The 26375-nt window shown below is 46.8% G+C and overlaps 1 long non-coding RNA gene across 2 annotated transcripts; it reads left to right on the top strand.

The window, feature by feature from the left end:
* The first annotated feature begins 221 nt into the window (after positions 1-221).
* Positions 222-25268, top strand: LOC140064660 (uncharacterized). 2 transcript variants are annotated; one of them, XR_011847795.1, is made up of 6 exons: positions 222-413; positions 15629-15739; positions 19637-19726; positions 19917-19982; positions 21416-21532; positions 21648-25268. It is a non-coding gene; the product is annotated as an uncharacterized lncRNA (long non-coding RNA). The 2 variants fall into 2 exon arrangements; XR_011847793.1 differs by having other exon boundaries at positions 21413-21532.
* Positions 25269-26375: the final 1107 nt, after the last annotated feature.

Here is a 26375-nt window from a genome sequence, read left to right as displayed (position 1 = left end):
CTTATAACAAAAAAATACTAACGTATTCAGAAATGTAATGTACTATTGTAGGTTAAAATGATTTTTTTTTTGCAATTATTTCATTTTTTCAGTTTGTTACAAACGAAACCCCTAATATCGTACAATGCACCCTTCCGCACTGCAGTAACGTCATCGCATTAATATGCGGAACGCGTTTAGTAATAGAAACTCACCGATTGGTTGTCTCTGTTGCCGGGCGTTGTTGGGCAGAAAACAAAGGACGACATTTGACGAGAAGCGCCATTTTGTCGACAACGTGGCTAAAATAGCTTGCTTGCTTATTTATTTTTAGAGCATTTGGATGAATTCACAATGCGCAAAATTTAAAAGTATTTGGTGTTAATACAATTTGGAAGATGTTAGGCGGTAAAATATTTGCAGCACCGTCCGGAGTGAGTCGCTTAATTGTGTATAATGGGGAAGATATGTAATAAAATCACACATGGGGTTTATATGGTTATGCTTAATACACGTAGCAGTGTAGAGAGGTAACAGTGTTAATGATCGCCAGAAAAAGCTGGCAATTTTTTGTAATGTCCTGCATATAGTGGAATACACCAAGTGGATAATACACTGCACATATGCAGGTTATGGGTGTAATATATGTATGCATTTGTGTTATCTGAGGACTCCATGGCAGAAAACCCATGTAGTGTATTTTTTTTGTTCTTTAGGGCGCTGTCCCACATTGCGTTTGCAAACGGAGACCAAACTGCACCCATCGGGGCGGCCTGATCGCATCGGTGTTTCTATGGAAACGTCTGCGATCAGGAACAAGCCACTCGTTCTAGATCTCAGGCGTTTCCATAGAAACGCTGATGCAATAGTTCCGCAGACCAAACCGCAACATGGAACAGCGCCCTTAGGCCGCGGTCACACGTACCGCTAGATGTCCGTTCTTAACGCTATGCAAGCGCACAGGGGGAGGTCCTTGGCCCGAACGCACTTGCGTTTCCAGAGAATCCCTGGAAACGCATGTGCGTTCGGGCCAAGGACCTCCCCCTGTGCGCTAGCGTCGCATCTTGACGGACGCCTAGTGGTACGTGTGACCGCAGCCTTAGTGAAACTGTAGGTTATGCCCAAAATCTCTAATCTCAAACCGCATTGCAATTGCTTAGGGTGATGCCACACATGGCGTTTGAACCCATTTTTGGCCCGTTTTTAAGCAGTCCATTAAGCGCATGCGTTTTTGACAGGTTTGACCAATTATCTTAATTAAAACTGTTCAAAAACGGATGTGTTTTCAAAAAACGCATGCACTTTTTAACAGACTGCTTAAAAACAGGCCAAAAACGGGTTCAAAACACCACGTGTGCCATCACCCTTAGGCCGGCGCCACACGTGGCACTTTGTCTGCGCTTGCAAATGCAGACAAAGTCGCACCCACCGGGCGGGCCTCAGCCCGATCGCATCAGCGTTTCTATGGAAATTAGATCGCAGGCGTTTCCATCGGGAACGAGCCGCCGGTGTTTTGCGTTAATTTAACGCGAAACACCGGCGGCTCGTTCCCGATCGCAGGCGTTTCCATAGAAACGCCGATGCGATCGGTCCGAGGCCCGCCCCGGTGGGCGCGACTTTGTTTGCGTTTGCAAGTGCAGACAAAGCGCCCTGTGTGGCGCCGGCCTTAGGGTGAAGACACACATGGCGTTTTTGGGCCTCTTCATGTATCGGGCTACGAATTTGCAGCGGCGGGGCTATCATATGCTGGCACACGAGCGCCAGCGTATGATAAATATCCCCCATAGTTTTGCCCTTATACAAATCCCTGGTCAGACCCCATATGGAATATTGTGTACAGTTTTGGGCACCAGTGTATAAAAAGGATATAAGAGAGCTGGAACGGGTGCAGAGGAGAGCAACCAGGATTATTAGGGGAATGGGGGGATTAGAATACACTGACAGATTACAAAATTTGGGATTATTCAGTTTAGAAAAAAGACGACTGAGGGGAGACCTCATTACAATGTACAAATACCTGAACGGACAGTACAAGGATCTCTCCAAAGATCTTTTTATACCTAGGCCAGTGACCAGGACAAGGGGGCATCCTCTACGCCAACAGGAGAAGCGATTCTACCATAGCCATAGACAAAGGTTCTTTACTGTAAGAGCAGTGAGACTGTGGAACTCTCTGCCGCAGGAGGTTGTTATGGCGGACTCTATGTACATGTTCAAGAGAGGCCTGGATACCTTTCTGGAGAGAAAAAATATCACGGGTTATGGGGATAAAATATTTATTTAATTCTTAAAGGTTGGACTTGATGGACTTGTGTCTTTTTCCAGCCTTATATACTATGATACTATGATCCGACCCAGTCCAGCTCTGATCCGACCCAGTCCAGCTCTGATCCAGCATCAGCCCCCTCAGGGGGTCATTTTCCTCTGTAACTGGGGCTCTTAATTAGTTCATGTCTTTCACCTGTTCAATTGACAAAACTGCACCTAAAACCACCTCAAAGATGATTGCGATGCAGTTTTAACTGCAACGTGTGAACGCGCCCTAAGAGTTGCCTTGATGAACCAATGACAATAATTTATGACAATAACGAAAATAAGCTCCGGCACCAGCTCACCCTGAGCTGGTGCTCGGTATTTTCAGCTTACACCTACTATTTCACGTGGTAGGTTTCCTTTAAACGGGTTATCCGAGACTACCAATAAATTAGGGACTGGCTGGGGCGGGCTTTAAAAAAAAAAAAAAAGTGTACTCACCTCCTCTGTCGCTCCTGATGCCCACTGTACGTCTGATCTTTAAGCAGAGAGTTGTTGCTTTCTTTTAAGTCTATGATTAACCTCTAGCTGCCATCGGATTTAGAAACCAAAAACTTTGAGAATAAAGATGGATTTTGCATCCATTTTGGATTTTTGGTAGGCATCAACCCTGGTGAATAACACCTAAAACCTAACAATCTGTGGTAGCTAGGTGGAAAAATAATACTGTAAACTTTTGGGAGAAAAATGTCTGATCCTAGAAGGTCCAGATCTGGAGGTGGAGGGAAAAAGATGACTGTTTTCTTCGATAAGGATATTGGTAAGCTATCTGGCAAACAGATGACTAGACTCAAAGCATAGTAAAATGGTTATATTTTTATAGTGTGGTATCCATCCGTAGTTTTAGCCATATGGGCCTATGTGCTAGTGTCATCAACTTTCCAACAAAAGCATCTTTCATTGATGTTTCATAGATTTTCTGCGAATTAACTTTTCTAATCACACCTTCAAAAATGTTTCTTAGCTGACTGAGCAAAATCTTCTTTTGATTCTATACAAGAGGGGGGGGGGGGACATCAGAAGCAAATTTGAGTCCCACCTATAAAAGACTGAGAGAATGAAGAACCCCTTGATTTGTTTTATTTCTCTAGGTTATCACGGAGACAAGAATTTGATTTCTGAGTCTCTTCTGTCCTTCATTTCTGGGTTGCATACACTGTGTAGTGTTGTCCCGAAGATGTTCTTTTCCTGGGCATATGTTGTGGCACACGGGCTCTACTAGCCCCTTTCCCCCCATGGAAGATTTCCTGATTGTAAGGGGCAGGGTGTTGTACTATGGTGAAGTACTCACACTGGCTGGATGAGGAAGACATGGCATACAGGGTTCAACCACACTTGCCTTCCTCCCTGCCCGCTGTGTGTGGAGCATTCTGGAATGGCCTCTTATCTTTCCACTCCACATGTGGAGTGAGGCACTGTAGAGCACAGTTTCTGGCCTATCTAGACTTACCTGCTACCTGAGTGAAATTGCTGCATCCTGGAGTCTTCTGGAAGTGGCATTTTAACACCGAGTACAGGCGCCAAGTTTGATTACTGGCTGCTGGACGCAGGGAAGGAAGACGGAATTTCACTAGAGAAACAACACTTAAGGAGGCCTGGTGTGTGGTGGTACTTGCTAGCGTCTGTTTTCCCGGAGTGCACTTGGCTGTTTTACCTCCTGATTTGCCCTCTGCCTTTGTGGTAGGTAGGGTTACTCTGCTTTGATTCCTTACCCCTGGGGGGGGGGGGAGGGGGGGAGTGGGACCTATTACTACACATGTAAAAGCTTTGCATGGAGCACATTATAGAGTTTTACCTTCAATAATCATCTCCTCTGCTCTGAGGGGTTGTATGTTCTATATGTTATACTATCAGTTTATGATCCATTTAACACATCACCTGTTATGATCCATATATTGTTCGTAAGTGGTCCTCTACTACATGTGTTAGAAGCAAGGGAGCACCTGCCATGAGGCGAGTTGAGAATCTCGCCTCAGGTGGCGGCATTGTGCGCCTGTAGGTCCATGCTGCTGCCTGCCAGTCCGCCCATGCTGCCATCTGCCCGACTGCCACTGCCCAGGCCGGCACATTCCCCTGCATGCCAGCTGGCACATCCTCTTTTCCGCCGGCCACCACATCCCCCTGCCTAAAGTGCAGCCCCACCTGTCCGCTCCCCCCACCCCATCACGCATCCAAATCCCCCGCAGCTCCCTCTCCTCTCCCTCCACCATCCGTTCCGATCCGTCCCCCCCCCCCCCTCAGCTCCAGGTCCCCCTTTCCCCCAAGTGGAGGACAAGGCAGAACCTTCCTGGACATTAAAAGAAAGTTTATCTGTGTATGTATATGTATGTATGTGTATGTATGTATGTATTGTGAGAAAGTAAGAGGTATTGTGTGGGAAAACCGCTATCTGTCCTACAGGCAGATGAAATACATGTGGTAAAAGCCCTGGGTTTGTCTGCAGTAACCCAAGGGTTAATGCAGACATGATAAGCAGGAATAGTCTGTTTTGTCTGTTTTGGCCTAGCTAACACAGACACATTTGTAATGTCCGTACTGGGCCTGCTTATTATGGAGTAGGGGTAGGCTGGTAGTGGGACTCCTACTCCACCCAGGCTTCGGTCCTGGGTTTGTGAATTGCCCACAGGTGCGGGTCATAGGCCTCGTTAGGGCCTGATTTAGTCTGCAGGCCAGAAGCAGTAGGAGAGGCCCTACCTGGAGAGCTGAAAGCGAGATTGCATTCTCACAGCAAAGGTAACTGAGGGCCTCCTGTCTTGCTGCTGGCCAAGAGCATGTGCAAGGCAGCCTGGTACCCGGATAGCTAGGGTCCGTCAAATGTATTAGACAGCGCCTAGCCGGGCAGGAATTACTTTTGTAGCGTTTTTGCATGTGCCTAAGCCAAGGCTGAATTTGTGTTCTGTTTTGCAAGTGTGAATAAAACACTGAAGTTGGACTTAAACCTGCGTGTGTCACTGCTTCCTGCACTGCTACCAGTCAACTACCAGAGCAATTCCCCACACATGGTGGATTGGAGCGGGCAAAGTGCAGCGAAGTATACACTAGTGCATGTCCTGGAAGTCGACAGCACTGAAGCTGCAAGCCACAGCCATGGAGGAGTTAATCAAGCAGCTTGTCCAGTCCAATGTGCAGCAGCAAGAGACAAACAGATTGCTGCTCCAGCAGGTAACAGTCCTGACCGCTGCTCAGCAAAGGACTGTCCCAGCAATGACGGTGAAGGACGCCAGGAAAGAGGTCCGCAAAGCTATGACCAAGATGACCACCGAGGATGATGTGGAGGCCTATCTGACAGGCTTTGAGAGGGTGGCCACCCGAGAGAGGTTGCCACAGCAGCACTGGGCAGAGGTGTTGGCCCCCTTCCTCGTCGCTGATCCCCAGCAGGCATACTACGACCTGAGCGAGGAGGATGCCCGGGACTACTCCAACGTAAAGGCAGAGATCTTGGCCCGACTAGGAGTGGATCAGCATCTACGCGCTCAAAGAGTGAATAGCTGGAGATACCAGGAGGCGCTACCACCGAGGGAGCAAATGCACCAACTTGTTCACTTGGTCCGCAAGTGGCTTCAGCCGGAGACATCCACCCCAGCCCAGATGGTCGAGAAGGTTGTTTTGGACCGCTTCCTGAGGGCCTTGCCGGGTGAGATCCAACAATGGGTGGGACACGGGGACCCGTCTGATGCCGAGGCGCTGGTGGGGTGCCACATTTTCCCGGGGCAAGACAACTCCCAATGTCCGGGATGTACCCCAGGGGAGGAGGAGGGGGGAGGTTCCCACCTGTTGGACCTGCCATGAACCAGGTCATATTGCAGCCCATTGCCCCAATTCCTCAGAGCCCATGGACTGCAGTTCCGCCAGAAGGGTTTCTCTCTATGCTGCCCTTGTCTACATAGCTACTAGACCCGACTCTGCTGATGAGCGCCACCTGTGCCGGGTGACTGTGGCAGGACATCCAGCGTTGGCCCTACTGGACTCAGGCAGTCGGGTGACCTTGATTAATGGGTCCCTCATAGACCCAAAGACAGTCACAGGGCGCACAATTGGTGTCCTGTGCATCCATGGGGACGTAAAGGACTACCCCACCACAGTTATTAACTTCCAGACCTCTTGTGGAGAGACACTACATGAGGCCGCGGTTGTCAAGAACTTGCCCCATGACCTTATCTCGGGACGGGACTTCCCCATGTTCTGGACTCTATGGCGGGGAAACCAAGAGTTGGGGGGTTGTTCTCCTGTGTTGTCTAGTCAGATCTCTGAACCCGAGCCTGATGACCCAGACTCTGGAGTTCCTGCCGTAGGGGTGACCGCCACAGAAGATGGAAGTGTAATGTTTCCCCTAGATGTTATGGCAGGTGAAACTGAGGAGGTAGTGACAGGACCGCAGTTGTCGGATTTGGAGGTATCCCGTGACAACTTTGGTACTGCACAACTCCAGGACCCCACTCTGGTCCGCGCCAGAGAAAATGTGGTAGAGATTAATGGTGTACCTCAGCACCCAGGTGCGGATAAGTTGTTCCCTCGTTTGGTGGTAAATCAGGAGTTATTGTACTGCATTGATAAGGTCCACGGTGAAACCCGGGAGCAGTTAATGGTGCCTCAGCCATATCATCAGATGTTGTTGGACCTTGCACATAAGCATGTGATGGGAGGGCACCTAGGTGCCACAAAAACTCTGGAATGCATCTTGCAGCGTTTTTATTGGCCAGGAATGTATGATAGGGTAAAAAGGTATTGTGAAACTTGCCCTGATTGTCAATTGCATGCTCCCATGGTACACTTTCGAAGTCCGTTGGTACCTCTGCCCATTATTGAGGTACCCTTTGAAAGGGTCGCCATGGATTTGGTCGGTCCTTTGGTTAAATCCGCTCGGGGGCATCAGCATATCCTGGTAGTCATGGACTATGCTACCCGATATCCTGAGGCCATCCCACTACGGCACACCTCAGCGAAACTAATTGCTAAAGAGTTGTTTGCCATGTTCTGCCGGGTGGGACTTCCCAAGGAGATCCTCACAGATCAGGGGACTCCTTTTATGTCAAAAGTCACCAAGGAGCTATGTCGGCTCTTTAATATTAAACAGTTACGCACCTCTGTGTACCATCCTCAGACGGATGGATTGGTAGAACGCTTTAACAAAACTTTAAAAAGTATGCTAAAAAAGGTGGTAAACAAGGATGGGAAGGACTGGGATGTACTGTTGCCATATTTAATGTTCGCCATCCGAGAGGTCCCACAAGCCTCTACTGGGTTCTCACCGTTTGAGTTAGTGTATGGCAGACATCCCAGGGGTCTCCTGGACATAGCCAAGGAGACATGGGAACAAGAGCCCACCCCCCACAAAAGTGTAATAGACCATATCTCAGATATGGAGGATAGGGTGGCGGCTGTCATGCCCATTGTCAAAGAGCATATGGAGGAGGCACAAAGGACTCAAAGCCGGGTTTATAACAGGTCAGCAAAAGTAAGGACCTTTAATCCCGGGGATCGTGTGTTGGTGCTAGTCCCCACTGTAGAAAGTAAGTTTGTCGCTAAATGGCAAGGACCGTATGAGGTTATAGAGAAAATAGGAGAGGTGAACTACAGGATACGTCAGCCCGGACGGAGAAAACCCGAGCAGACTCTGTAAATCTGTTAAAGGCCTGGAAAGACAGAGAGAGTCTGCATACAGAGATGGTTCTGGCTAGTCCACCTCCTGCGATACCCTCACAGGCTGCAGGTAAGCCTGTGCTGGAGGCAGAAGTGCGAATAGCCGATACCCTAACCAAAGAGCAACAGCGAGAGGCTCGAGAGTTTGTAGCAAGAAATACAGATGTGTTCTCAGAGTTGCCAGGCTACACATCTGTAATTAAACATGATATTGTCACTGAGCCAGGGGTAAAGGTAAGATTAAGGCTGTACCGAGTCCCTGAAGCTCGTAGACAAGCCATATCAGAAGAAGTTCAGAAGATGCTGAAACTAGGGGTTATTGAGGAGTCCAAAAGTGAGTGGGCCAGTCCAATTGTTCTAATTCCCAAACCGGATGGGACGTTGCGATTTTGCAACGATTTTAGAAAATTGAATGAGGTGTCTAAGTTTGATGCCTATCCCATGCCCCGGGTGGACGAGCTTATTGAGAGACTAGGGGGAGCTCGGTACTTCACCACATTGGATCTAACTAAAGGATATTGGCAGGTACCCCTGACAGATAGGGCTAAGGAAAAGACCGCCTTTGTTACCCCTGAGGGCCTTTTTCACTATGTTGTGTTACCGTTTGGGCTTCATGGGGCCCCCGCTATCTTTCAACGGTTAATGGACATAGTGTTAAAGCCACATAGGAGATACGCCTCAGCCTATCTGGATGATATCATCATCTACAGCCAAGACTGGGAGAGTCACTTGGCCAAGGTACAGGCCGTAGTAAACTCTCTAAGGGCAGCAGGCCTGACCGCAAACCCCAAGAAGTGTGCGCTGGGAATGGAGGAAACACACTATCTGGGGTATGTGATCGGTCGAGGTATAATTAAACCTCAGGTCAACAAGATTGACTCTATACAGGGTTGGCCTCAACCAGTGAGCACAAAACAAGTCAGGGCGTTCCTGGGCATTGTTGGGTACTACAGACGGTTTATACCGAACTTTGTCCACTCCCTTAACAGACCTGTTGAAGGGTAAAAGGCCTGTCATGGTGCAATGGAATAAACAAGCAGAAGGGGCTTTTCAGGCCTTGAAGTCTGCGTTGTGTGGATCTCCCGTCCTCATTACGCCAAACTTCAAGAGAGAGTTTATTGTGCAGACGGATGCGTCAGATGTAGGGCTGGGAGCGGTCCTGTCTCAGGAGGTGAATGGAGAAGAACACCCCATTACCTACCTGAGGAGGAAGCTCACGCCAGCAGAGAAAAATTACAGTATCGTAGAGAAGGAATGTCTGGCGATAAAGTGGGCATTGGAGTCCCTACGGTACTACTTGCTGGGACGACAGTTCCGTATCATAACTGACCACTCTCCTCTCACGTGGATGAGTAGAACTAAGGAGAAGAATGCCAGGGTCACTAGGTGGTTCTTGTCCCTCCAAAATTTCAGCTTTACGGTGGAGCACAGAGCTGGGAAACTACAGGGCAATGCGGATGCCTTGTCCCGAACGCATTGCTTAATGTCAGGAGTTCGCCCCGGTGGGTCTGAACTGAGGGGGAGGGTATGTGAGAAAGTAAGAGGTATTGTGTGGGAAAACCGCTATCTGTCCTACAGGCAGATGAAATACATGTGGTAAAAGCCCTGGGTTTGTCTGCAGTAACCCAAGGGTTAATGCAGACATGATAAGCAGGAATAGTCTGTTTTGTCTGTTTTGGCCTAGCTATCACAGACACATTTGTAATGTCCGTACTGGGCCTGCTTATTATGGAGTAGGGGTAGGCTGGTAGTGGGACTCCTACTCCACCCGGGCTTTGGTCCTGGGTTTGTGAATTGCCCACAGGTGCGGGTCACAGGTCTCGTTAGGGCCTGATTTAGTCTTCAGGCCGGAAGCAGTAGGAGAGGCCCTACCTGGAGAGCTGAAAGCGAGATTGCATTCTCACAGCAAAGGTAACTGAGGGCCTCCTGTCTTGCTGCTGGCCAAGAGCGTGTGCCAGGCAGCCTGGTACCCGGATAGCTAGGGTCCGTCAAATGTATTAGACAGCGCCTAGCCAGGCAGGAATTACTTTTGTAGCGTTTTTACATGTGCCTAAGCCAAGGCTGAATTTGTGTTCTGTTTTGCAAGTGTGAATAAAACACTTAAGTTGGACTTAAACCTGCGTGTGTCACTGCTTTCTGCACTGCTACCAGTCAACTACCAGAGCAATTCCCCACAGTATCTATATATATATATAAAAATTAGTGGAGAGATGTAGCAGAGTTGAGGTGGATACTTCAACTCTGCTTTGTCTGCCTCCTCTCGGCAAGCTGTATGCATTTTGTACTACATGGTGGCACGCTGTATGCATTTTGTACTACATGGCGGTATGCTGTACGCATTTTGCACTACATGGCGGTATGCTGTATGCATTTTATACTACATGGTGGTACTCTGTATGTATTTTATACCACATGGCGGCATGCTGTATGCATTTTGTACTACATGGTGGTACGCTGTATGCATTTTATACTACATGGCGGTACGCTGTATGCATTTTGTACTACATGGTGGTACGCTGTATGCATTTTATACTACATGGCGGTACACTGTATGCATTTTGTACTACATGGCGGTACGCTGTATGCATTTTGTACTACATGGTGGTACGCTGTATGCATTTTGTACTACATGTCGGCATACTGTGTGCATTTTGTACTACATGGCGGCACGCTGTATGAATTTTCTACTATAAGGCGGTACGCTGTATGCATTTTGTACTGCATGGCGGTACATTGTATGCATTTTGTACTACATGGCGGTACTACATCTGGTCTTGACACTCCCTGATATATTACGTATATGGCTCTTTATGGCTCTCCTCAGGCTACAGAAAGGCATGGTTCACCACTGGTTAGAAGCATGACGCTAGTGCCTTCAATTCTCTTTTTGGGAAGATTTTGTACACCCATAACCAAGAGGCTTCTCCTCTTGGAGAGGTATTAACACTCATGTATGTAGAGCATGTAACCGGTGTCTTGTTTAAGTAACCAACCAGTTGTGTGCTCAGGTATATACAGGCAGGTGTAGAGGTTTATAATCGATGTCCTGTTTTCTGGAAGTAACTTACAGCCACTCATGTGCTCCGGTAAATACTTTCAGGTGTAGAGCAGATAACCTGTATATATGGCAAATACCAATAAGAATACCCAATACTCATGTATAAGTCCTCTAGAGGAAGCGACGGTGAAAGGTACGTCGGGGTGGTCTGTCTTGGATATAATGCAAAGCCCTGGTGGGTAAAGTGATTATCTGTACCTTTGTATGCATACCATGTTATATCCACTTGGACAATGGATAGGGGATGTACATGTGATTGATTGTGAAGACCACCACCGCACTTTTTTGTGTTTTCCCTTCTTTTGAGGTCCACGCCCTTAGACTTTTTCGCCCATTCTCTCTTCGTGTGGCTGTAGTACATCGTCCTCCTGGCTCACCCTATCAGTTTCCTGACCACTTTGCCTCTTGGCTCTCTCACTTTCTATCCTGTGACATTCCAACCATCATCATGGGAGACTTCAACATCCCTGTTAACACTTCCATTTCCCCTCCTGCCTCTCAGCTCTTAGCACTAACTACTTCTCTAGGTCTTTCACAACTCTGCGTTTTCCCCACTCATAGTGAGGGAAACATCCTCGATTTGGTCTTCTCCCGACCATCTTCAATATCTGATGTTACCAATTCCTCCTTTCCACTTTCAGACCATAATCTCCTTTCTTTTACTTTCAATAATCCTTCTCATTCTCAGAATCCTTCCACCCATCATTCATACCAGAACCCACGTGCAATAGATACTCATCAACTCACAGAAAACTTACAGTCTGCACTATCCCCCATATCCTCTTTCACCGGTCCAAACCTGGCTACTAACCACTATAATCACTATAGTCAGAAGCGCACTAGATGAGATGGCACCACTCACTATCCGAAATTTTCAACACACACGCAGGCAACCTTGGCACACTGAACAAACTCGTTTCCTTCGGCAGTGCTCCAGGATTGCTGAACGTCTGTGGAGAAAATCGCGCACATCTGCAGACTTTGTTCACTTCAAATTTATGCTAAAAACTTATAACTCTGCCCTTCACCTTGCTAAACAGGTCTATTTTACTAATCTCATATCCTCTCTCTCTAACAGCCCCAAAAGGCTCTTTGATACCCTTCACTCCTTACTAACACCAAAGGTGCAGCCACCTGTCACAGACCTTGGGGCTGAAGATCTGGCCACCTACTTTAAGGATAAAATTGATTGTATCTGCCAGGAAATAATTGCTCAATCCACTCACCTCTCCAATCCCCTTCCCTCCCATACCTTATCTTGTTCACTCTCTTCCTTTGAGCCAGTAACAGAGGAAGAAGTGTCCAGGCTCCTTTCCTCTGCTCGCCCCACTACCTGCATCAGTGACCCCATCCCTCACATCTGGTACAGTCTCTCTCCCCAGCAGTCACTTCTCACCTAACTAAAATTTTCAATCTCTCTCTCTCTTCTGGTGTCGTCCCCTCTTCTTTCAAGCATGCTGTTGTTACCCCTTTAATAAAGAAACCTTCACTGGACCCATCCAATGCTACTAACTACAGACCAGTTTCTAACCTCCCTTTCATCTCCAAACTCCTGGAACGCTTGGTCTATTCTCGACTAACCCACTATCTCTCAGCTAACTCCCTCCTTGACCCCCTACAATCTGGTTTCCGCTCTATGTATTCCACTGAAACTGCTCTTTCTAAAGTCTCCAATGATCTCCTCACTGCAAAATCCAAAGGTGACTATTCTCTCCTCATTCTCCTGGATCTATCGGCAGCGTTCGATACTGTGGACCACCAGCTCCTCCTTAGGATGCTTCACTCGATTGGCCTAAAGGACACTGCACTCTCTTGGTTTTCTTCCTATCTCTCTGACCGCACTTTCAGTGTCTCCTTTTCTGGATCTTTCTCTTCTCATCTTCCTCTCAGTGTCCTCTCAGAGCTCAGTCCTAGGTCCTCTTCTCTTCTCTCTCTATACTGCCCCCATTGGACAAACCATCAGCAGATTTGGTTTCCAGTATCATTTTTATGCTGATGACACCCAGCTATATACTTCTGCACGAAACATCACCCCTGCCTTAATCCAGAACACTAGTGAATGTCTCTCTGCTGTCTCTAACATCATGTCCTCTATCTTCTTCAAACTTAATCTTTCTAAGACTGAACGTCTTGTCTTTCCACCATCTACTAACCAACCCAACCCCGACCTCTCCATCTCGGTCTGTGGGATCACTATAGCACCGATGCAGCAGGCCCGCTGTCTTGGAGTTGTGCTGGACTCTGACCTCAGAATCCGGCCCTTTCTGACATTTGAAACTTCTAAAATGCTAATTGTTGCACTTATTCACTCTCGACTAGACTACTGTAACTCCCTACTAATCGGCCTTCCACTGACTAAACTCTCTCCTCTTCAATCTATTCTTAATGCAGCTACCAGGATCGTCTTTCAGGCCAAACGCTACACGGATGCCTCCAGTTTGTGCCAATCACTGCACAAGCAATCATCTGATTGCTTGTTCATAATAATACCCTGCAATACTTATGTATTGCAGGGCATTATCAGTGTCAGCCTATGCACTTGCATAGGGTGGCACTCTGCCAGTAAGATGACGTCACAGACGCCATCTTACCGGCAGTTCCTGCATGTAACACTGGGGTCCAGATCGGACCCCAGTGATACCGTAGCAATGATCGGTGCCCCCCGAAAATGATTCGGGGGGGCCGATCGTGGGGGAAAGACACCCCAGATGCATGTTAGATGCCGCGGTCGCGATGACCGCGGCATTTAACGGGTTAATCACCCGCGATCAGAGACAACTCCGATCGCGGGTGTTTCACTGGGGTGCCGGCTATCAGTCACAGCCGGCACCCCGTGTTTCTTGATGCCGGTTCGGCTCAAATCTTGAGCTGAACCGGCATCGGCTCAGCGTCCGATATATCGGACGCTGAGCGCTAAGTCACTGAGCTCAGCGTCCGATATATCGGACGCTGAGCGTTAAGAGGTTAACAACACTCATGTATGTAGAGCATGCAACCGGTGTCTTGTTTAAGTAACCAACCAGTTGTGTGCTCAGGTATATACAGGCAGGTGTAGAGGTATATAATCGATGTCCTGTTTTCTGTAAGTAACTTACAGCCACTCATGTGTTCCGGTAAATACTTTCAGGTGTAGAGCAGATAACCTGTATATATGGCAAATACCAATAAGAATACCCAATACTCATGTATAAGTCCTCTAGAGGAAGCGACGGTGAAAGGTACGTCGGGGTGGTCTGTCTTGGATATAATGCAAAGCCCTGGTGGGTAAAGTGATTATCTGTACCTTTGTATGCATACCATGTTATGTCCACTTGGACAATGGATAGGGGATGTACATGTGATTGATTGTGAAGACCACCACCACACTCTTTTGTGTTTTTGTGGATTTCTATCATAGTTTTTAACTTTGTGTTTGGATTGCCTTGATTTTGTTGTAAATATTGTTTCATTTCAAGTGGAGTTATAGGGGCACATTTACTTACCTGGTCCATTCGCGTTCCAGCGGCGGCTTCTCTGACGAGCGTTCGGGTGTTCCGGTGATTAATGGCGGTCCTGCGCCTGATGTCCACCAGGTGGCACTGCTGCGCCGAAGTCTGCCGAGTTGCCCCAGAGTTCATCGTCTTCATCGTGGTGCATGTGAGTATGGCCCGTGCGACCAATTTTTTTTTTAAATGCGGCGGTTTTTCCGAATCCTTCGGGTTACCGTTCGGCCACGCCCCCCGATTTCCGTCGTGTGCATGCCAGCGCCGATGCGCCACAATCCGATCGCGTGCGCCAAAATCCCGGGGCAATACAGGGAAAATCGGCGCAAAACGGAAATATTCAGGTAACACGTCGGGAAAACGCAAATCGGACCCTTAGTAAATGACCCCCATATTGTTTACTATATGGTTCATGACTACTTCTTCCTATAACCTGTATATATGTTGAGTCTGTAACAGTATTAACACACATGTTTTGGAAGCTGTTACCTATGGCCTATGTTCTTACCCATTTCTGCTCTCCAGTGGAGAGTATACTATATAACCTGTGATACCAATAAGACTGAATCTCCAATATCACCATCTGTACTTTCAGAGTTAGAACATACTGAAAATCTGGTTAAATCCTCACTTACTTCTCTTAGGCCTCATTCACACTACCGCATGGGGGACGTATATACGGCCGACACATATAAGGCCAATATACGTCCCCCATAGACGGCAATGGGAGCACGGCGCCCTACGGGAGCGTGCGGCACCATACCACTCCATACCCCGTGAAAAAATAGGACATGTACTATCTTTTCACGGCATACGGCGCCGTGCGCCATATATCCCTGTGGAGAGGGGCGGGGGTGAGCAGCACTCTCCCCCTCCTCCTCTCCCCGCGCACTGCCGTGTGCCCGCCGTGCTACGGTACGGTGGGCAGTGGTAGTGTGAATCCAGCCTTAGTCTTTTAGCCTGTGACCTCTTTTGGGTGTATTAATATCGCATCTACTCCTGTGTTCTTGAATATAAGATTTTATTCCTGCATGATGTGTATATAACTGGTGGCAACAAATTATACGACCCCTTCTATCCACAGTATAATGACCTGTGATTCCTGTGATTCCAATTGCCTGGGAATGTCTAATAACTCTGCCTTCTCTATCCTCAGGCATATAATCTATGATTTATATGTGAACCTTGCTGTCATCTCTCAGATATGATGGGAAGATATTCTATGGCTCAGTTATACTGTACATGGCTCTGCCACCGCAGCTGTCAGGTATGGAGAGTATCTAACCTACAGATCCTACATACTGTTAATATGATTTTTCTTTACCATCTGTAGTCCGAGGAATATAGAGCATAAATACAGCTGTTTATTGTCAAGATTCGAGATGCGTGAATCCTCTGGACCACCACGGGAGGTGGTACTAGCTGACACCTGGGACCGGAGTCTTTACCAGAGCCCGCCACACGGCGGTATGGTCTTGCTGCGGCAGGGTACCACCAGGTCGTTCCACAGGTGCAACTAGCCAGCGGTGGTAGGCAAGGTAGCTTAGCGGAAGACAGTCTTGTGGTCAGTGCAGGTGGCAGAGATGCAAGGTCAAGTCCAATCTGGGATCAGTAACGGGAGGTCCAGGCAGATAGGAACGGGAACACAGGTACACGGGACACAGGAACACTGGACTCAGGAGCAGGAACACACAGGACGGGAACTCAGGAGCAGGAACACACAGGAATGCAGGAATACTCAGAAATGTCGCAGGGAAGCTTTCTCTAAGGCATAGGCTCAAAGATCCGGATAGGTGTGAAGGGAGAGGCAGGTTTAAATAGCCTCCTGTGAAAATGGCCAGCGCCAATTAATGGTGCGCTGGCCCTTTAAATTTCCTAAAGCTGGCGCGCGCATGCCCTAGGACACGGGGACACGCACACAAGGAGCGAGGCCAGATATCTGGGGCGGGGACAGGTCAGTGGCGCTGCGCCTGCTGGCAGTGAGGGGCACGGGTGAGCCTGCGATAAGGGTCGCATACACCCGTGAGAATAATGGCCTCCCCCTCTCCATGGGCTGAAGAAATCTCTGCAGGAGATCATGGTCCAGGATGTTGTCCTCGGGCTCCCAAGATCTCTCCTCCGGCCCAAACCCCTTACAGTCAACCAAAAACAAACACCCTTCACCATCTTTATATCGAGGATCTCCTTTACTTCATAGATGTCAGAGGAGTCAGCCACAGGAGCAGGAGGAGAAACTTGCCGGGGGAAGCGTTTCAGGACGACAGGCGCAGCTTGTAGGACACCGGATTGATGCGAGTCAGGACCTCAAAAGGACCCAAGAATTGTGGACCAAGCTTGTACCCGGGAATCTTCAGCCCAATGTACCTAAAGGATAACCAGACCTTGTCACCAGGAGAGAAGACTGGAGGAGGCCTGCGTCTCTTGTTGGCCTGGAGCTTGGTATGGGCAGAAGCCTGTAACAACGAAAGGCGAGTCTGCTGCCAGATGGACTTCAGATCTCGTACCAACTCCTTAACAGCAGGGACATCCGAGGTCACAGGCAGGAAGAGGCCGTGGATGCTGTTCATAGACAATTAAGAGAGCGGATTCGGAATCCATGGAGTCATAAGAGAACTTCGCCCACAGCAACAGAGTGGACCAGCCATCTTGACGGGCGAAACAAAATTACGGAGGTAACATACCAGAGTCTGGTTTACCCTCGCCACTTGTCCATCAGACTAAAGGTGGTAAGCTGAGCAGAAGTTCAACTTTACCTGCTGTTTACTGCAGAGAGAAGGCCAGAAGCAGGAAACAAACTGAACTCCCCAATCATAAACAATGTGTTGAGGAAGACCATGTAGCCGGAAGATATGTTGAAAGAAGAGGCTGGCAAAACGCGGAGCAGACGGAAGACCTGGAAGAGGGATAAAATGAGACATCTTCGAAAACCGGTCTGTCACCACCCTGATGACAGTATTGCCGAGAAAGATGGAAGGTCTATGACAAAGTCCATAGCCACGTGTGACCACGGGCGACTGGGTATCGGCAACAGAAACAAGAGACCAGCCAGTTTCAGACGGAAAGGCTTATTACGGGCACAGGAGGTGCAGGATCCCACAAAGTCCTGAACATCCTTGACCAAGTCAGGCCACCAGTAGTAGCGGGAGATGAGGGCCACGGAGCGTTGCAACCCAGGGTGCCCAGCCAGGTGTGAAGAATGTCGCCAAAACAAAATCCTCTTCCGCAGAGCAGGTCGGACATACATCTTGCCAGGGCGAAGCTGCCGAAGATCCACCGGAGCGGCAATAACCAACTGTTCCGGAGAGATAATATGCTCAGGAACCGGCTCTTCTCCAACGACATCGGAGACACGGGAAAGGACATCCACCTGGATATTCTTCTCCGCTGGTCGGAAGTGGATCATCAGGTTAAAGCGGGAGAAGAAGAGTGATCAAGGGGCTTGCCTGGGATTAAGACGTTGAGCTTTCTGGAGGTACGAGAGCTTCTTATGATCTGTGTAAATGCAGACTAGATGGCGAGCTCCCTCCAAAAGATATCGCCATGCTTATCTTCCAGGGCAAGTTTGATGGCGAAAAGTTCTCTATCCCCTATAGAGTAATTCTTCTCTGCAAGAAAAGGTTTTGGAGAAGAAGCTGCACGTGAGCGTTGGGCCCTTAGGACCTCTCTGGGTGAGCACCACCCCTGCACCTACAGAAGATGCATCCACCTCCAGAATAAAAGGCTTCTCCGTATCAGGTGTAGAGAGGAGAGGAGCCGTAGCAAAGGCAGACTTTAACTTTGTGAATGCTCCCTCAGCCGCCAAAGGGCATGGGCATGGATTAGCGCCCTTCTTGGTGAGCGCCATGATGGGAGACACCAGAGTAGAGAAATGTGGGATAAACTGCCAGTAGTAGTTTGCGAAGCCCAGGATCCTCTGGATGGCTCGTAGACCTTCTGGATGCGGCCACTGCAGAACTTCCGACAGTTTGGCTGGATCCATCTGGAGAACTTTGTCGCAGATTATGTAACCGAGGAAAGGTAGGCTTCATTGATGGAACAGACACTTCTCGAGCTTGGCGTAGAGACGATTATCCCGTAGACGGGCAAGAACTTGCCGCACGTGAGACTGGTGGGACTCAAAGTCCGGAGAGAAGACCAAAATGTCGTCCAAGTAAACCACCCAAATAAATACAAAACATCAAGCTCCGGTTTATAGGTTCAGTGTGAACACTGGTCTCCTTATTCAAGGCTCTCAATGCTTGTGAAACTGCTGCATTCAAAGATCACAATAAGACCATAGAAAATATGTAATCCTTCTTTATATGTAACTTGGTTCAAAGACATACAAGGCATCAATACATCACCACACTTCGGTTAGATGTGAACTGTCATTGCTTCCACTGATACAAAGAACGCCCAGTGTGACGTTTCGGAGGAGGTTCCTACTTCCTCAACCTTGTGCTGTGAATGCAAGGTAAGACTTAAAAAACTATGATCTCTACCATCTATCCACATATAAATATAATGAAAAACTATCTACTTTTTATATATAATTATACTGCCAACCCTACTACAGACGATAATGCAGCAAATGCGACAAAACACATAAATATAAACATTAAAGTTACATTGCTCATTGTCTAATTTAGTAATCCAGTAAACCTCACGTTGGAGTAATTTCTTTTTTAAAATCTCCTCATTTCCATGTGGGAAGCTTTCTAACAATAACCAGCTCAATTCACTGACGTTATGTTTTAATTCACGAAAATGTCTAGCTACGCCTGTTTCATGTTTGACCCTTTCACTGCCAGTATTTAGTTCTTTTTCATTCTTAGTAAGATATTGCCTAATAACCGATTTGTGCTCATTCAATCTTGTTTTTATAGCTCTAGTTGTCTGGACCACATATGCCAGCCCACATGGGCAGGTTGGCTATTACATGTAAAGAACCTTTTTATTTGAATTATAGTTCCTTTTCTAAGGTGATTAAAAGAATCCCCTTTAATGATACCATTACAATTTTGACCGGATAAGAAGGCAAAAGTACCTTTTCTTTTCCCTGCCAAAAATGTTTGGTGCGACTTTTTCTTTTCCTGGATATCTGATCTAATTATTTAATTAGCAATTGAATGTCCTTTTCTATAGATAAATTTAGAGGGATCTTTAAACAATACTCCACATTTAGGGTCACGATGTCAGACAAAGATTTGAGACCCGTGGCACGCCGAGAAAGAGAAAATCATACAACTCTGATGATAGTCAAGGTCATCTTAAGGTAATCAATCTTTCAGACTTACCTCTGACAGAGGATCAATTATCTGTATCGTTAGGCCTTAATTTTTGTCCGGTCTCCAAAATGGACGACTTTACAGTCATCAAGGATGTATATTTGTTTGCTCGTAAGTTACTACTTAAAAAACATTTTTCCAAAACTGATCCTCTTGACTCTCCTGATTTGTCTTTAGCCCAAGAGGACCTGGACATGCTCAGGGCGCTAGAAGATTTATCGGGTGACCAACAATGGGTAGCGGGTAAGTTTCCTGCTTTCACTAAGCCCAAATCTACCTGGTCCCCTCAGATGGCGACGTGTCCAGTATGTGTCCGTATGACAGTGAATGAGCTTCGGAAATTACCGCAGATTTGCGGTCCTGACAATCTGAGCTCTAATCAGAGGAAAGCTCTGAAGGAGCCGGCTCAGATGAAAAGTGTTATTTTTAAACCTGCGGATAAAGGGGGTAATGTGGTGGTCTGGCCCAGGGCCATGTACGAAGATTAAGCTCATCGTCAATTGAGTGATGTAAACTGTTATATGCCCTTGAAGAGTGATCCAACCATGGTATATAAAGAACAGTTGGACTTGATTCTTGAAGAAGCACTCAATAACAGGGTATTCAATAAACAAATTTATGATGGTCTTGTGGTAGATTGTCCTGTTACACCCACACTATACCTTCTCCCCAAAATTCACAAAGACCCGTTGAAGCCTCCAGGTAAGCTCATTGTGTCAGGCTGTGAAAGTCTCTGTGAGCCTGTTTGCAGATTCATAGATTTCTACTTAAAGGGAACCTACCACCACAAATCTACCTATTAAGGTATATCGGGTGGTAGGTGGATCAATAGGACATTTAAGGGCTAATCCTCACGTCCCTGCGCTGTTTTGTGAACTTATATTATCGCTTTATGCTAATTTTGTTATGCGGCTACTGGGGCGTGGAGTAGCCGCAGCTGTGGCTACACGGTGCGGCTACTCCACACCCCAGTAGCCACTTTACCCCTCCTACCCACAGAACAGCAGGCCCGCGCCTGTGCGGTCACTGCTCCGAAACAGGGGCGGGCCGAGGCAGGACGGCAGGTTCGTCGGACGAGAAGATTGTGGGTAGGAGGGGTAATGTGGCTACTGGGGCGTGGAGTAGCCGCGCCGTGTAGCCACAGCTGTGGCTACTACACGCCCCAGTAGCCGCATAACAAAATTAGCATAAAGCTATAATATAAGTTCACAAAACAGTGCAGGGACGTGAGGATTAGCCCTTAAAAGGGCTATCCTCACGTCCTATTGATCCACCTACCACCCCATCTACCTTTATAGGTAGATTTGTGGTGGTAGGTTCCCTTTAAGACCTTGAGTGGAAAACTTGCCCTCATATGTCCAGGACTCAACTGATGTCCTAAGATGTATTGATGGGGTGTCTTTGGAACCTGATATGTACATGGTTTCCTGTGATGTTGAGTCCCTTTATACCTGCATCAGTCATGAACTCGGACTAAGAGCGGCCAAATTTTCTCAAACAGTGTAATTTGGATGGTCAACTCATTGATTTACTTCTTAAATTGCTCCGGTTTGTTTTGGAACATAATTATTTCACTTTTAATGACAAATATTTAAGTTCAATATGCCATGAATATATCTGATGGCTTGTTGTTGTCATGGATGTGTTTCATTGACGACATTCTGTTTTTCTAGCAGGGCACCAGACAATCACTTGATGATTTTCTACATGTATTGAATTTTAACAACCAGAATGTCAAACTAACACAAGTGGTGAGCCAAACAAAGATGGAGTTTCTGGACATTAACATCAAAGTAAGTAAGAACGGCCAACTTAACACATCTGTATTCTGTAAAAAAACAGCCGTGAATTCTTTATTATACTCATCTTCATCTGATCCCTCTCATACCATCCGCTCCATCCCTATAGGGCAGTTTTTACAAGCCCGTTGCATTTGTGATACCGAACAACATTTTGAGGATGAAGCAAGTATCCTCAAGCGACGATTCAAACAGCGGGGATACGCCACAAAGAATATTGATGGAGCATATAGACGAGCAAAAAATGAAAACCGTAACCATCTTCTTAAACCCAAAATCTGTATAGGCAAAATTGTACTTTATTTCTGGCATGATGGACTGGTAGGGGGTCCAACCATTACAACATCATATACTGTAATGTGGTTATTTGCTCACTTTATATATATTCCTGGGGTGGCTGACCATCAGTCGAATTAATATTTGTTATTTGGTCTCCTTTATACAAAAAATAATATTTTTTAACCTTTATGACAATATATTTTTTGATTATTTCACTTACCGTATATACTCGAGTATAAGCTGAGACCCCTAATTTTACCACCAAAAACTGGGAAAACCTATTGACTCGAGTATAAGCCGAGGGTGGGAAATGCATTGGTCACAGACCCAGCCAAGTATATAGCCAGCCAGCCCCCTATAATATACAGCCTGCCCCCAGTAGTATACAGCCTGCCCCCAGTAGTATACAGCCTGACCCAGCCTGCCCCCAGTAGTATACAGCCTGCCCCCGCCACTGCTGACGTCATACTAGGCGCCGCACGGGAGAAGAACAATGGCGGCGCCCAACGCGATGTTAAAGAAGACAGAAGACGGCGTGGAAGCAAGAGGAGGAACCGGGAAGCCAAGAGAGGAGCCGCGATGACACGGGGGAGCAGCGCTGCGCATCGGGGCCACCGGAGGGTGAGTAAATAGTTTATTTTTTTTTTAGTCCATTTTTAATTATTTTTTTACAAGTATTGACAAGTGTATAAGCCGAGGGGACGTTTTTCAGCACATTTTTTGTGCTGAAAAACTCGGCTTATACACGAGTATATACGGTATATAATATGAATTTGTCATATAATTGCGTTGTGCAATAACTTTTAATTTTTTATTTGCAATTGGTGTGTTGTGTCTAATAATTTTCACTGCTTTTCACACTGTACACTATGGCGATTTGTGCCTCTGTATTTTTATTTTTTTGAGTGTGTTTGCTTTTTTGCGGTTTGTTTTGTCCCCCCTTCCCCCTCTTTTCTTCTTTTACAATAGGTGTGAGTACCATTTATCAATTAGTCTTCACGTCTTTTATTATGAGGTACCTGAATAATCATAACAGGCGAAGTATTATTGTCCACTTTTTTCACTTTCACCCCTTCACAGCACATCTATATTGCACCTTGCACTCCATTCCAGCATATCACATCCCTCTTTACATCCATATTTACTGCACAAGCTCATCTTCCTTCATACCTTCCTGCATACACTCACCGGCCACTTTATTAGGTACACCTGTCCAACTACTCGTTAGCACTCAATTTCTAATCAGCCAATCACATGGCGGCAACTCAGTGCATTTAGGCATGTAGACATGGTCAAGACAATCTCCTGCAGTTCAAACCGAGCATCAGTATGGGGAAGAAAGGTGATTTGAGTGCCTTTGAACGTGGCATGGTTGTTGGTGCCGAAGGGCCGGTCTGAGTATTTCAGAAACTGCTGATCTACTGGGATTTTCACGCACAACCATCTCTAGGGTTTACAGAGAATGGTCTGAAAAAGAAAAAACACCCAGTGAGCGCAGGTTTTTTGGGCGGAAATGCCTTGTTGATGCCAGAGGTCAGAGGAGAATGGGCAGACTAGTTCGAGCTGATAGAAAGGCAACAGTGACTCAAATCGACACCCGTCACAACCGAGGTAGGCAGAAGAGCATCTCTGAATGCACAGTTCGTCCAACTTTGAAGGAAATGGGCTACAGCAGCAGAAGACCATACCGGGTGCCACTCCTTTCAGCTAAGAACACGAAACTGAGGCTACAATTTGCACAAGTTCATCGAAATTGGACAGTAGAAGATTGGAAAAACGTTGCTTGTTCTGATGAGTCTGGATTTCTGCTGCGACATTCGGATGGTAGGGTCAGAATTTGGTATCAACAACATGAAAGCATGGATCCATCCTGCCTTGTTTAAACGGTTCAGGCTGGTGGTGGTAATGTCATGGTGTGGGGAATATTTTCTTGGCACTCTTTGGGCCCCTTGGTACCAATTGAGCATCGTTGCAACGCCACAGCCTACCTGAGTATGGTTGCTGACCATGTCCATCCCTTTATGACCACAATGTACCCAACATCTGATGGCTACTTTCAGCAGGATAATGCGCCATGTCAGGATAAAGCTGGAATCATCTCAGACTGGTTTCTTGAACATGACAATGAGGTCACTGTACTCAAATGGCCTCCACAGTCACCAGATCTCAATCCAATAGAGCATCTTTGGGATGTGGTGGAACCGGAGATTCGCATCATGGATGTGCAGCCGACAAATCTGCGGCAACTGTGTGATGCCATCATGTCAATGTGGACCAAAATCTCTGAGGAGCTTCCAGCACCTTTTTGAATCTATGCCACGAAGAATTGAGGCAGTTCTGAAGGCAAAAGGGGGTCCAACCCGTTACTAGCATGGTGTACCTAATAAAGTGGCCGGTGAGTGTATATTGCACTTTCTGTTGCCCTCTCAGCTCGCACGTCTTTTTCTCACCACTAGATGTCTCACATGTTCTCTTTTGTTTTTTCCGCTACTGCGCATGCGTGAAATGCGGGCGCTATTGCGCGTCGCGTTGTACAATTGTTATTGCAGTTTTGCTGTAGTTGCACGTTAAGCGTGCCAAGCCTCGATCTGGGACCCACTATTTCGCGATCGCTTGTGCTCCACTTGGTCTTTTTGGAGCGATTTTCCACATTGGACGAGTCTATGGTAAATACACATTTTATTTATGCTGAGCAGATTACTCTTTATTTGATAAGTAGTTCGTCTGGTGTGTTTGGGTGTATGAATGTGTGTGCCTCCCCCCATGTGATGTCATCTTCTTTTTTGTGATTGGTTGTTAGCCCTACCCATCATGCTTAAATAGGTACAATGCCTTTTTGTTACCATTACCCCCTGAGAAAGCGACGGCGAAACGCACGTTCAGTGGTCCATCACCATATTTCCTACAATGCAACTTAGTCAGTATATATGAATTGATATGAATTGTTTTGCACAGTGCACTTTATTTTATGGTCTTTGACTTCTATATGACCTCCTACCAGGATCCACTTTATGCGGGATCCAGTTTACCTATACTCGTTGTATTCATCAACTATTGTATGTGACATTATGTTTTCAGGATTGGTTATGTACTTTTTTTGTCCACCGGGGATTGTTTTATGGGTTGATTTTAATTGTGATTAAACATGTGTTATTGGTTTGTATTATAAATAAAAAAATTATTGAATCTTGCATAAACTGCTGTTTAAAGTCTTTTGAATAGTTTATACGCGGCCTGTATATAGGTATACATAGTTTCTTGGTAGCAGTCCTTGTTTCTTATATAATTGTCTGGACAATTGGTATTTATGGTATATTTTGGTCCCAGAGATGTTTCTTGATATTCTGGTATGAGGCCCTGGTCCTTTGCAGAGCTGTAGATAGAGATGAGGTATTTTGGAATGTAATGGGTACACCACTTTGGATGGTGCCTCATTTTCGTCTGAGGCGTTAATGGTCAAGGGACTCCATTGGAATATAAATATATAATACGTGTGAATTTGGAATAAAACTGAGGGACTAGAAGCTTTTATTGTTCCATTGCATTATTAAATATGGACTATAAATTTCTTGCATACAATCTAGCCACTAGATTAGACCAGAATTCAGAGATCCTCTCCCTAATCCATCCCAACCAATCTGGCTGCCTGGAAAATCTGTGTCCAACAATACAAGTCAGATGACTTTTGGCATCAATCCTGTGGGCCTATTTAAAGGTGATCTATCATGCACTACCAGTTGAGTTTTTTTCGCTACCAACAGATAAACCATTTTCTCCAATTCCTGCAAGATTCTGCTGACTTGCTTCCTGCCCCCTCAACCATGGAGTTAGCTAGCTTACAGTGCCCTAACTCATTTGGTACAATTTCTGCTCTGTCACAGTTCTCTTCTATGCCCTCTTTTTCCTTTAGGTCAGCCGGGGAGTAGATTTTAAACCTTGGTTTGGTACCTTTCCCCATTTTGCTCAAGTATCCATTAACCTCTTCACGCCCATGTACATCATGGAGGGGCTGGGGCTGAAGAGGGCTCACGGGTATTAATCCTACTGAAGCCGCCGGCATGCCACCATCTTTGCTCCAATCCTCACTCCCCGGGATGTCAACAGGGAGCGGCAATCGATTGCCAGCGGCTCATTGTAACTGTAAAAAAGGCCAAATACTGCAATTCAGTAGTATCTAGGGTTAAAGTACCCTAGAGCAGCAGTCTTCAACCACCAGGCCAGCAGTTGGTCTATGAAACTTGGGGCGGGGTGTCAAAACTTACCTCCGGCTTCTTCTATCCCTAGATTCCCTACAGTGCCGGCAGAGGCAAGTCTGTTCTCTGCTGCATGCACTCGCTGTGATGATGTAATCAAGCAGCGACACGGCCGCCTCACAGTGGGTGCGCGGGGCAGAGATCACAGACGCACCTCTGCCAGCACTGCAGGGAATCTAAGGGTAGAAGAAGCTGGAGCCAAGGGATGAAGAGGACGCAGAAGGTAAGAAGTTTCTTTATTTTTTATGGGGCCTACGATGTGAACATTTCTTATGAGGGATGTGTGCATGGCTGGCCACATATTC

The sequence above is a fragment of the Engystomops pustulosus genome, chromosome 1 (genome assembly GCF_040894005.1).
Source record: "Engystomops pustulosus chromosome 1, aEngPut4.maternal, whole genome shotgun sequence".
In the NCBI taxonomy this organism is placed as follows: domain Eukaryota; kingdom Metazoa; phylum Chordata; class Amphibia; order Anura; family Leptodactylidae; genus Engystomops; species Engystomops pustulosus.
Note: the sequence above shows the minus strand (reverse complement) of the source record. Positions and strands in the feature narration are given on the sequence as shown.